This window comes from Stenella coeruleoalba (genome assembly GCF_951394435.1).
Source record: "Stenella coeruleoalba genome assembly, chromosome: 8".
NCBI lineage: Eukaryota > Metazoa > Chordata > Mammalia > Artiodactyla > Delphinidae > Stenella > Stenella coeruleoalba.
Genome location: NC_137154.1, coordinates 40,210,714 through 40,223,679, shown reverse-complemented (window position 1 = coordinate 40,223,679; position 12,966 = coordinate 40,210,714). Strand labels below are relative to the sequence as shown.

General features: G+C 45.4%; 1 long non-coding RNA gene across 4 annotated transcripts in view; it reads left to right on the top strand.

Annotated features, from left to right (window-relative positions):
• The first annotated feature begins 4,623 nt into the window (after positions 1–4,623).
• Positions 4,624–12,966, top strand: part of LOC307190202 — a 468,185-nt gene continuing 459,842 nt past the window's right edge. For all 4 annotated transcript variants that reach the window (XR_013829439.1, XR_013829440.1, XR_013829441.1 and 1 more), the window contains exon 1: positions 4,624–4,776. This is a non-coding gene — a long non-coding RNA (uncharacterized lncRNA). The remainder of the gene's footprint in view (positions 4,777–12,966) is intronic.

Below are 12,966 nucleotides of genomic sequence, written 5' to 3'. Positions count from 1 at the left end.
CTCCTGCCTCTCTTCTGACATTTTTTCCATTCTACTGCTCTAGTTAAGGTTCACTTTGTCCCTCTTCTGAAGGAGATGCTGAAGGCTCTTTCTTAAAAGTAAATGCAACTATGATAATCCCTTGTCCCTCATTGGATAAGCGGGGGAATCCTAGCCTGGGGCTGTGGGGACGGTATGTCAGTTACCATAAGATGGGATGAAAGGGTGTTTGGTGCCCTGCAGTTGTTGGTCCTTTGTGTCTATTCCCTTTGTGGCTGTTGACCCTCCTTTATGCCTGCTTGCTAAAGACAATTCACCCATACATTCACCTCTCCCGGCCCAAAGTCCCAGACTCACCAATTCTCACCAATCAGAATAGAGTAGCAGAGAGGAAGGTATTCTTTATCATTCAGCCTAGACACTGAAGATTTTTAGGAAATGTTATTGGCCCCAGGTTGCCTGCGGGAATCATGGTGCATGAACTGAATATCATGTCTTACTCCAAGAGATACTTTTAGGAAAAAGGCTTATATAAGATGTCTCCATAACATCTGGTGCAGGCATTAAAAGGAGAGACATAAGAAGAAAGGCTACAAATGTGATTTTTGTTCTTAACCTGAAGACTTTTCTTCAATGAGTTCCTATCTGGTAACTTTTATTTTTAAGAAATCATTTTCATTTTCATTTTTATTTTTATCTTTGTGAGCTCTTTGAATTCTGTGAAATAGCACTTCCCCATAAGTACATACGAATCTTCCATATAAATACAGGACCAAGGGTATCTCTTGTGTCTATGGATGTTATTTTCCATCTGGGCATCAGTAGGTGAGAGTAAGACTCAACTTACAGATAAATTGACACCTGGAGGCTTCTTATGCATCCCAATGATAGCAACTGTCCACGGAGTGGCTTTATCTTGTAAAGGCTTCCTTGAAGTTTATCTGCTTGTTTGCCTCTGGTCAGGCAGAACAGGGATCAGTGATAGTTGGTTCTTTCCTCTCTTTTTTTCATGTGGATCCGTCCACCCCTTTTTTTTTTTTTTTTTTTTTGCGGTACACGGGCCTCTCACTGCTGTGGCCTCTCCCGTTGCAGAGCACAGGCTCCGGACGCGCAGGCTCAGCGGCCATGGCTCACGGGCCCAGCCTCTCCGCGGCATGTGGGATCTTCCCGGATCAGGGCACGAACCCGTGTCCCCTGCATCGGCAGGCGGACTCTCAACCACTGAGCCACCAGGGAAGCCCTGTCCACCCCTCTTTTGTGCTCTAGGACACACATTAATGGATGGTCTGGGTTCATTACTGCAGAGAAACTTAGGGACAGAGAATGAGTAGGTAAGACTGCAGATTGTGGAGACAAGCTCTTGGGTTGATAGCGAGTATCCTGAGTGTTGCTTGATTTCTCTGTGTTTCAGTTTCCTCCTCTAAAAGGTGGGCATAATAACAATATTTACCTCATAAGACTGTGAGGGTCAAATAAGATGAAATATATACACTTTTTACAGCAACTAGTTGTAATTATTGGTATCATTGATAATGGAATAAAGATGATATTTCTGGGAGGTCAATGAACTCATAACATATTTCAGTTTTAAAACATGTATATTTCTGAGAACTCTGCATATAGTATTTTGTAAGTTATTTCTTTTAATGCAATGCACATTTTACAAAATCTACTTGCTTTGGGGAAGTTGATACACGGTTTTGAAGGTGGGTGTGGTATAGGAAGAGAGGGCCTCTTGCAAATGGGAACTTTCCCAGTCATATCCTATTACTGGTTCTTCTCTCTAAAGAAAATAAAATGAACAATGACCAATCTGGAGAAAAAAAAGGAGAGGAAAATTTAAACTCTTGTCTCTCAAGCTAGTTGCTCAATATCCCATCTCAGTTTCATTTTTATACCCACTTTTATCTTGCTCAATAAGTTTCAGTGCCAAAAGTCTGCAATTCCAATTCTCCAGGCTCTGCTCTGCTGTACGAATAACATGCAGCAGGGTCCTTTCCACACACCATTCTTTAAGACAGGGTGGGCAAAGCTGTCTCTTACCTGGTATGTGCACCCTTGGTTCCTAGGTCATGGTTACATTTGTCAGCTGGCCTCACTGTCTCCTAAGGGCTCAGCTCACCAACCTGGAGGAACCCTTTCAACCTGAGATAATAAAAACACTGATAGCTGATCATGTGCAAATGTTGAATTATAAATATTTTACAAAGCAGATAGTTTAGGCTCAATTGTGTATTTATCTTGGAAAGACTGTGGCCCAAGTACATACCTAGAATAGTGCCTGGCATATAGTGGGCACTCAATACATTTTTTTTTTAATTTATAAAATTTATTTATTTTTGGCTATGTTGGGTCTTCGTTGCTGTGCATGGGCTTTCTCTAGTTGCGGTAAGTGGGGGCTACTCTTCGTTGTGGTGAGCGGGCTTCTCATTGCAGTGGTTTCTCTTGTTGCAGAGCACGGGCTCTAGGCGCGCAGGCTTCAGTAGTTGTGGCTCACAGGCTTAGTTGCTCTGCAGCATGTGGGATCCTCCCGGACCAGGGATCGAGCCTGTGTCCCCTGCATTGGCAGGTGGATTCTCAACAACTGCGCCACCAGGGAAGCCCTACACTCAATACATTTTGAATAAAGAAACAGTGGATCTAAAATTTGCTACCATTTTTAAAGAATAAAGAGGAAAACAAACAAAACCATGGCCCTAAGCTCCATGTCCAGATAACTACTACTGTCCCCATATGAGTAATATATAAAGTGAAAAAAGTAAAACTAAACAAAAACGATTGAAGGAAAGTGCTGCCATTTCCCCCTTTGGCTCTCATTCCATCTCCCCAAAGGTAATCACTGTAAACAGTTTATTCAGTGATTCTTTCCCCAAAGCAATTATTTGTGTAAGAGCACATGTGAGTACATGGCGCCACATTATTTATATAACAAACTGCCGACACAGAGGAGCAAAGGTTTCCAAGGTGAGATCCGCTGACAACCAACACAAAGCCCAGCTGCCTCAGAAACACCTGGTTTGCTTATTAACAATAATAGATCCCAGTAGATGTGACTTGGTTGGTCTGGGCAGGCCCAGGAATTTGCATTTCATCAAGCATCTCCAGTGAAGCAACACAGTTGAAGGATCATTACTCCTGAAGGATCTACTAAAGTTCAAGGTGGTGGAGGTTTTACCACCAATCCCTTCTCATTACGGTATTGGGGGAACCCTTAGCCAATTGTGGGTAAACCAACATATCTCTGGTTTGTCACCATGTGCACCCTGACCTTATCAACCTGCTTTCCTCTTATTCCATTCTCTTCAGCACTCCTTCCTGTTCTATGTCTTCTACCATATTGGCTGAAATTATTGCTTCATTGTAATCGAAATGGCTGTTGACTGCAGATAATTCTCAGTTCTTCTGCCCCCAACTCCTCAATTTATGTCCAGCTTAAACTTTCTAGATGTAGTCATGGCCATTCCTATTCTGGATTTTTCTGCTGCACAGATCCATGCAATGTTAGAATTTCAAGTATTTGCTCTCTGTTAGCGATCGCCTTCTGAAAAATGTCTGCTTATTATTACTGTGGGAACATCTCTGTCCTTCTCTCTCTTCCTTTCACTCTCATCTGCTGGACTGAAGCCCAAGTCTGAACTTGGGTCTCTCTTTTTGCTGCTCTGCGCTAGTGGAACTTTTATAAGTTTTCCTGGATTGTTAGGCAGAAGAGGACAATCTCTAGGTTTAATGATATTGGAAACATTCTCTTCAATTGTATAGATGCCATGGGCTCCAAGGGCGACACTATTAAATACGGTCATAAAAGCTGGAGCCCAGGTTTTTTTCCCCTCTGTTCAACTCACTGAGGACAGTCTCGGCTTGGGCTGGTTAGACATCAGGTAATGAGCAGGAAGGAAGGTAAAGGGGAGGACTGCCAGCTCAGGCTCAGAAAACATCTGACTTTTATACACAAACTATCAACATAAAAGGGGATATATCCTAGCAAAGGAGCACATCCACCACCAGGATATACACGACCAAAGAATGCTTTCTCCAAGAAGATTTTGAGTGAAGGAGTGACACAGCTGATTTATGTTGAAAAGGACCACTCTGATTAAAGAATCAGCTGTAGGAGGGCCAGGGTGGAAGCAGGGGACCAGTTGGGTGGTGTCACAGTAAGACATTGAGGCTAGATATAATGGTGGCTGGCATCAGGTTGCTAGCAGCAAGGTAATGAGAGATGGCTGGAGGCACCCCAGAAACTGCCTGACTCCTGAGGTACACGGCTTCCTGAAATTCACAGACCATCAAATTCACCCAGTTCACGTTTCTATTCACATCAGAGGTGTTACTGACCCTTCTGAGTCGGTCCTCGACAGGGTCCTCCTGACTGGTGTCATCTGAGCCAACAGAACGTGACCAAGTTTTGTTCACAAGCAAAGAAAAGCTTTGTTCTTCTATGAAAGAATGGGGAGGGGCAAGCTCTCCCTCTATAGTACCTGGCACGTCGTGGGCAGGGCTGCTTTAAAGGGTTCAAGTGTGTGGGGTGGGCGGAGCTTCACGGAGCAGGCGCAGCTGTGCTGCTCGTGCTCCAGCTCGCAGTGCCGAACGCAGCCTCTCTGCGCGCGGCTCGCTGCCGCCGCCGCCACCATCTTGAATCGCAGTGTGGTGCACAGCGCTTCTGCAGTCGGTCACAAGCTGAGGCGCCGGCACAGCCGTTTCACCCTGGCAACTCTGGTCTGAAGTGCCGGGTGTGAGGCCTCTTCATGGAGTATCCTGTGAGCAAGTGAAACTAGATGAAGCACAGAGGAAAAAAAGGTTAGACTTTATTACCCAGATTCTATTTTTATTTCTCGAGAATTGTTAATTTACCTCGTCTGTCTTTTGTCCTGCTCCTCACGCTTGAGGGGCGCCGAGGAGCGCGGGTCCGTCTGTAACTGCTTCCGGGTGACTTGGGGCGTCGTCATAACCGCGGGTGGAGGAGCAGAGCTTCTCCCAGCTGCCTTTACACATGCATCATTGTCACAGGCCTCCGCCCGGGCTGTTCGCATCCCTGAGCGACCACCGTTTGGAGTTTTAGAAACTCTAAACTTTGGAGACCAAGGACACCAGACAGTTTAGGATGCGTGGCCCAAATGTTAGCAAGAGAATAATGGTCATGCACTAAAATTTTTCCTACCAATAAAGGTTTCTTGGTCTTTGCCTGTAGGTACAGGTGTGCCCTGATGTCGAGACTCTGCCGTGGCTGAATATCCCTGGTCACACTTTTGTGGTTTTTCAGGAGAGAAGCTTTGGGTCAGAGAGAGGTTCACACGAGGAGTCGGGGGGGTCTGTTGCCCCAGGTTGTCTCTCTGAGGTTGGGGGTCAGGGGCCCCCCCCTCACTCAAGTGTGATGCCCCCGTGGAGTGACCCCTGCAGCTTCAGGGCAGGATGGGTGGTGAGGATCACTGAGTGGGGTCCGGTCCTCTTAGGAGTGAGCTGATCTTGCATGTTGCCAGTTTTCCGGGTGTTTAGGTTCACCCAGTCTCCGGGGGGAAGGGGTGGAGGGCCAGGTCGGTGGGTGCAGGCGGCACCTTATCATCATATTACGTGAGGGCTTTCGTGGTTTCTCCTACCTGGAGGGTATACTTGGGTTGTTCCATTTCAAGGGGGCTAATGTGTCTCTTCTCTTGGGCTTGGGAATAGGTCTGCCATACATGACTTCAAATGCACTTAACTTTAACTTACCTCTTGGGGCTAGCTGCATGCAGTTAGAAGCAATTTAATCCAGTTTTCTTGAGTCTCCCAGCTTATAGCTTGACTAAGGTTCGTTTTCAGGTCTGATTAGATCTCTCTACTTTCCCCAGCAACTGGGGTTTCCAGGCTGAGTGCAAGGTCCATTTTATGCCCAGTGCCCTTGTTATCCTTTTTGTCACTTGTGGCACAAATGCTGGGTCATTATCACTTTGTAGGGATCCTGGGAGCTCAAACCTGGGGATTATCTCTTTTAGTAATACTTTAGCCACTGTGGCTACTGTTTGAATTCTAGTGGGGAATGCTTCTACCTACCCTGAAAATGTGTCCACTGGCACCAAGAGATACCTGAAATTGCTCAGTACTCTTGGCATGACAGTGAAATCAATCTGCCAGTCTTCCCCAGGATGTGTCCCTCTGGTCTGAATGGGGCTTATCTGGGAGCCTCTGGGGCGTCTGGTGTTGAGGTTGTTCATTGTGCAGATGGGGCAGGTCTCAACTATCCAACTGATTATACAGTACTTTTCATACCGGGAGTTACCATGACCTCAACTAACCAATTATACAGAGCTTCCCTCCTGTAGCGAGTTCCTTGATGAGCCTCTCTGATGGCTTGACAAGCTGCAGTTTGGGGAAAGAAGTATTGCCCATGTTCATTAACCAGCCACCCATGGCCTCTTAGATCTTTATTGAAGTCCTGTTTTGGGGCTTGTCTGTTTCTTCCTTTGTGTAAATTGAGGGATAATTGGATGGATTTGGCCTCTTAGATATGAGCGGTAGTTGCCAAGTTACTGGCTCTAGGGCTGCCCTTTTGGCAGTTGCCTCTGCCTTGTTGGTTTCCCTTCATTACCTCTGCATCCCCCTTTTGGTGACCCCAACAATGAATCATTGCCACTATTTTGGAAGCTCCACTGCTTCTAAGAGCTTCAACATGCTTAAACCACTTTTACCTGTTTATTCTCCCCTGTAAGCATACCTCTTTCCTAAATAGCCCTTTGTGGTTGTAGGATGGCATACACGTATCAGAAGTCAGTGTAAACATTTAAGATCTCCCTTGTCCTGAACTCTAAGGCTCAGGTGAGGGCTATCACCTCAGCCTTTTGGGCTGAAGTCCCTGGGGGTAGGCTTCTTGCATCTATGACTTGGGTCTGGGAGGTTACTGCATATGCTGTCAGCCTTTTTCCCTCTCTCATAAAACTCCCGTCTGTGAACCATTCTTTTTTGGCATTTGGGAGAGGCTCACTTCCTAGATCAGAAATAGATGGGGTGACTGGAATAGATCGTGTCCATTGTTTCTGTATGATCATACTCCAGGGTCCCCATTTCTGTGGGTAGCAGGGTGGTAGGATTTAGCCTGTGACAGGTTTTTATGGCAGCTACTGGGTTGTCTAAAAGCACATCCTGAACTTGAATTGAACTTCTGGGGGATAGCCATTCTTTTCCTTAGAACTTACTAAAGCGTGAACCTGGTGTGGAGTCTATATAGTGGTTGGCTGACGAAACATTAACTTTTCAGCCTCCTTTAGCAAGGTTGTAGTAGCTGCTACTGCCCATAGGAGTTTGATCCATCCCTTAGCAGTTTGATCTAATTGTTTAGAGAAATAAGCAACCAGTCCCAGTTTTTGAGCTAATAAGGTATCCCACTTTTTGAGCTAGTACCTTAAGGGTGATTCCTTTCTGTCTAGAATGTAAAGGTCAAAGGGTTTAGCTAAATCTGGAGGACCAGGGCAGAGGCCTGAAGTAATTGCTTTTTCAATTCTTGAAAGGCCCCTTCACATTCTGAATTCCATTCAAAAGGGTCATCATCCTTTCCTTTCAACTTTTCATAGAGAAGCCTAGCTATTAGACCATAGTTAGGGATGCAGATGTGGCAAAACCTGGCCATCCCCAGGAAACCCCTAAGCCATCTTCCACTTTTACGAGGGTGAGGCTGCAAATTACTTCTTTCCTTTCCTGGGGTAGGCTTCTTGGACCTTCTGTGAGAATGAAGGTCACCCTACTCTGTGATATTGGAGACATTTTCTTGGACATCTTATATCCTTTATCAACTACGTAGTTCAGGGTGGTTACAGTATTTTTGTCAGGCCTCCTTAGCAGAGCTGACCATCAGAATAGCTGGTTCCCTCCTCCAGGTGTAGATCTTTTAGGTCTTTAGCTAAAATTTCTTCAGAGATGGTGGGGGACGTTTTTAACCCCTGGGGCAAAACTGTCCAGCAGTATTGTTTTTGTTGCGTGTTTGGGTCCTGCCACTCAAAAGCAAATATTTCTTGTGACTCTGGGCTAATGGAATACAGAAGAAGGCATCTTTTAAATTCAATACATAATACCAGGTCCTGGTGGATGTTAGAGCTGCCAGCAGAGTATAGGGATTAGGGACTACGGGGTGTATATCCTTGGTGGCTTCATTGACTTCCCTGAGGTCCTGTATCATCCAGTACTCCTCACTGGGTTTCTTTATGAGGAGAATGGGGGTATTACAGGTGGATTGGCATGGTCTAATAAGGCCCTGGTCCATTAGGCCCTGTATAACAGGGGCAGTGCCCAACAAGGCCTCCCAGTGGAGAGGGTCAGGGGATGATACCTGAAAAACTTCCAGTTCTGCAGGATGTACCCTAACGGACTATCCTTTGGTGTGCTGGATATTTGGTTCCCCCTACCTTAGAGGTTCTGTTTTGGATTCGTTTCAAACTACGGGGAGTAGGCGGGAAGTTGGAGTGGTTTGTTGGTATGCAAGTGCCACAAAATTTGACCCCAAATAATATTTCCTCTCTGGGAAATTTGGAACCCTCACCAGACTATTAATGGATTCCTCAAAAGACCAAAATGAGGCGTCCAAATTACGTGGACTCTGATACAACTGTGGGTCGCCCTTGAATTTGTAATGGCCTGTGCTTGAGATAGTTAATCCCTCCTCAGTCAGAATATCCCACCAGAGTTTAGATGGGATTGCCTGTGAGTCAGAGCAACTTAGCTACGTTAGTTTCTGACCAACTTGGTCTGTTAGGGAGTGGCAGAGCTGCCTGAGGCGGAGGCATTCTCTTTCCTCCTTTCAGTGGAGAAGGAGGAGTTTTTGGACTTCCTCCCAGGTGAGAACTAAAAACGAGGAATTCCCACGGGGTGCTTTCCAAATCAAAGGGCAGTTGCAGTGCTGTGCTGATACCTGGAGGAGAACATGTGGAACCTCAGTTGGTAAAGAATCATCGAAGGTTCACCTCACAAGCAGAGAGGAGAGGAGAGGTTTGGTGGTGGGTGTCTCCTGTTCTTGCCTGAAGCTCACAGGGCTTACTGATAATGGGGCTCCTGGCCATGCAAGTGGTTCACAGGGCTCCCCAGCCTACTTCAGAGAAACTAGCACTTATCAGAAGAGGTCAAGTTACTGGTCCTGTACCTACTTTGGAAACTTTTTGTGTGTGGGCACCCTGGTACCTTTTCTTGAACTCAGATGGAGCATCCTTGTTCCATTTTGTCAGGTGGTCCTCATTACCTGGGCCTTTTCCCAGTCTTGCCTCTTGGCTTATGGAACTGGCCACTCTCTTTTTCTAAACTGAAAGTGACTATAGAGAATGCTACCATTGACTCCTGGAGGTCAGCAAGGAAGGCAAAAGCCCTGGTGTGGCCACTACTGCCTTGAAAAGGGGACAAGAGGGCAGCACTACCGGTGAGACAGTGGGCAAGACTGTCATGGCTCCCTCTTGTCCACAGGTCTGCACCATCCCCAGGCATCTGGCACTGTGGGAAGGCCAGCCAGAGGCAGTGGGCATACATGCATTAGTTTCAGTCTCCGATCCCCATTGATGCCATAGTGTTATCCCCTCAAGGGGGTGCAGTCCAGATGACAGTGGGGGCTACGCTGCACATGCACAACACCCAGGTATTGGGTTGCTGGACACAGTTGCTCTGAATTTGGCTGAAGGCTGCCGCCGTTCTGTCAGAGTGTACTCAAAGATCAGAGTCATTCATCCTCATGTGAACCTCCCAGAGCCTCCACTGTCGTCCTGCTGGAGCCAGGGCCAGTCTGGAGCCTAGTGGATAGGTGCAGGCAAAAGGTCCAAGGTCTGTCCCTTCATGGTTGCCCGAAATTTTGTTACCGACCCTCCCAAATCAGCTCCCACAAGGGTCCTTCTGCCCAGTGTCATTTGAGTCAATAGAACGAGACTGAGTTTGGTTCAGAAGCAAAGGAAAGCTTTATTCTTTGGTCAAATAATGGAGAGTTGCAAACTCGTACTCTAGAGCACATGCTCCCTCTGAAAGGCTGTTGGTGGAGCTGCTCTGTAGGGTTCTTGTCAGTGAGGAGAAGGCGGAGATCTGATGGGTCAGGTGCAGCTGTGCTCTCAGCTCCAGATCACAGTGCTGGGTGCAGCATCTCTGAGGTGTTGGGTGCAGCCGTTTCGCATGGGGAACTCTGGTCTGAAGGGCTGGGTGCAAGGCCTTTGCACTTGGCACCCTATGAGCAAGTGAAACTAGACTAAGCACAAAGGAAAAAAAAAAGTTGGACTTTATAACCTAGATTCTACTTTTATTTCCTGGGAATTGTTAATGGGCTTTGTGGGTGGTGAAGGCACTTTATCACAAGATCTCCTGAGACCTTCCTCTAACACGTTGAACAACATCTGGGCAAGAGAAGAACATCTGATACCCACAGTTCCCAAGTGGTTCAGATAATTTGAGTTCACAATTTGCAGTTTTTGAGCTATGTCAGTACACGCCTATGGAGTGGTGCAGTTGAGAAGCATCATAGTAGTGTGGGGAGACCTGATTTCTTGCTGTGGTCTCATTCCTGACCTGCTGTACACCATACATAGACCCCTTTTCTGGCCCCAACCTCTCTGCTATACAATGAGGGGCATGGAATGGATGCTGTCTGAGGATCCTTCTGCCTCTGACAGGCTGCAGTTCTTAATTTACTGAGACCCAGGCTCCTTGGTAAGGATTCTGGGAAGGATTTGGGCTGAGGCAACTGTTTTTTCTCATTTGTTTAAATTTCTATTTAAAAAATGAGAACAGCATCCCTGAGAACTTGCATCTCAAGTTTAAGAGCGAGTGATTGCACTCAAGCTGGTGTCACTTTGGAAGCTTTTATTCTGTATTCTTTATCAGAGAACAGTCAACCCAGTTCTACTTGGAACTTCATGGCAGTAAAGTCCTTGGGATGGAAAAAGCATTTTCCTTGCCTTTTTCATCTGGCTCAGGCCCTGGAGGACTCAGAGGCATCTGTGAGTCTGCCTTAGGACATGGCTATTTATACTGCTGGTTTATCCTTGGAAGTGATTGGAAATAATCTCTAAATGCCTTAGTGAGTATCCTCTGCAGTTTCTGCACAGCACAAATGAATGTCATACAGCTCTGAGGGATGCTAACTGCCACCTCCATGTTTGTGTGTGCCCAAGTCTGCCCAGAATAGGTGCATGTGGGTTGGTGTGCTGAGGTAGCCAGGGGTAAACATTAAGGGAGCCTTCCTTCTAGACATTTCTTGGGAGGGTTTCCTCCTGTCCATTCAAGAGAGGCAGCTGGTGGTGTGGCCTGCACCAGAAAACATCTTTGTAAATGCGTTCCACAAATTGTGGAGGCCAAGTGCTAATGAGGACTTTAGCTTGAACCAAGTCCCATGTCTCTTAAATACACCCAGGATGAGTTTGCAGTAGCAGTCTAGCCAATGCTGACTGAATAGTTAGAAGACCAGGAAAGTATGGTGATTCAGGCTTCTCAACACCTCACCTAGATGGTTCAGTGGTCAGACCTCCCCAGAATTCACAGGCTACCCTTGCCACCCAGACTCAGAACTCACCTGTAACTGAATACCAACTAAGATTTAGGCTTTCGTTTTTATTTTAATTTTTTTAATTAAAAATTTTTATTGAATAAGTTTGACATGTAACATTGTATAAGTTTAAGGTGTACAGTATGTTACTTTGATACATTTATATATTGTAATAGGATCGCTGATGTAGCTATATATATATATATATAATATTATTATACAATATTATTGTCTGTATTCATTATACTGTGTGTGAGCTCTCTGTGACTTATTTACTGCTGGTTACAAGTTTGTACCCTTAAACGTCATCACTTTTATCCACCGCCCTCCATCCCCGGTCCCTGGTAACTACCATTTTACTCTCTGATTTTATAGGTTTAATTTCTTTAGATTCCACATGTAAGCGATATCATACAGTACTTCTAACTAACATTTATTGAGCACTCTGTGCACAACACTTTACCTGATCACCTCACTTATCCACACTTGTGAGGTAGGCATTATTATTCCATTTATAGATAAGAACACTACGATTTGGAGATACAACTAAAATCACACAGTTAGTTATTGGCAGAGCATGGATGGTCTGACTCAAGAGACTACTTGAGATGCTTAGAACGTGTATCACCTAACCAGCTGATCTCCCTCAGGGGTCCACATAGCAGAGATGTGCTCAGAGACCACAGAGCAGAATGAAGCCACATGAGAGCCAGTGATTAGCAAGGGGCCCAAAGAAGGTCAAACAGAGTGAGGAGTTTGGGGGTCAAAGAAATTTTGTTTTCAAATACGTTTGTCTCATAGAGAGCAAATCTTTTTCTTATAATAAAAAAAAATTCCTTTCTATTCTAATTTCCCTGATTTTCATTTCTAATTTTATTCCTTTTTTTTTTTTTTTTAAATTTTATTTATTTATTTTTGGCTGTGTTGGGTCTTTGTTTCCGTGCGAGGGCTTTCTCTAGTTGTGGCAAGCGGGGGCCACTCTTCATCGCGGTGCGCGGGCCTCTCATTGTCGCGGCCTCTCTTGTTGTGGAGCACAGGCTCCAGATGCGCAGGCTCAGTAGTTGTGGCTCACGGGCCTAGTTGCCCCGCGGCATGTGGGATCTTCCCGGACCGGGGCACGAACCTGTGTCCCCTGCATTGGCAGGCAGGTTCTCAACCACTGCGCCACCAGGGAAGCCCTAATTTTATTCCTTTTATTCAGGAGTAAATAAGCTGGTGACTTACCTATTTCATTATTATTTCCCCCCAAAGAAATAGCTCTTGGATTTATTTCAATTCCTAGTGTATTTTCTAATTTATTGTTTTGTTTTTATTTTATTAGTTCCTTCTTTCTGTTTTCCTTAGGATTATTTCATTTTATTTTTAATTTCTTCAATTCAGTGTAATTCATTCAGCTTCATTCTTGTTTAATAATATAAGTTTTTATGACTATGTGTCTTTCTGTGTGCACTGTTTTGGCTGTATTACATAGATTACAATAAGTAGAGATTTTAGGATGCTTCATTCATTGAATAACC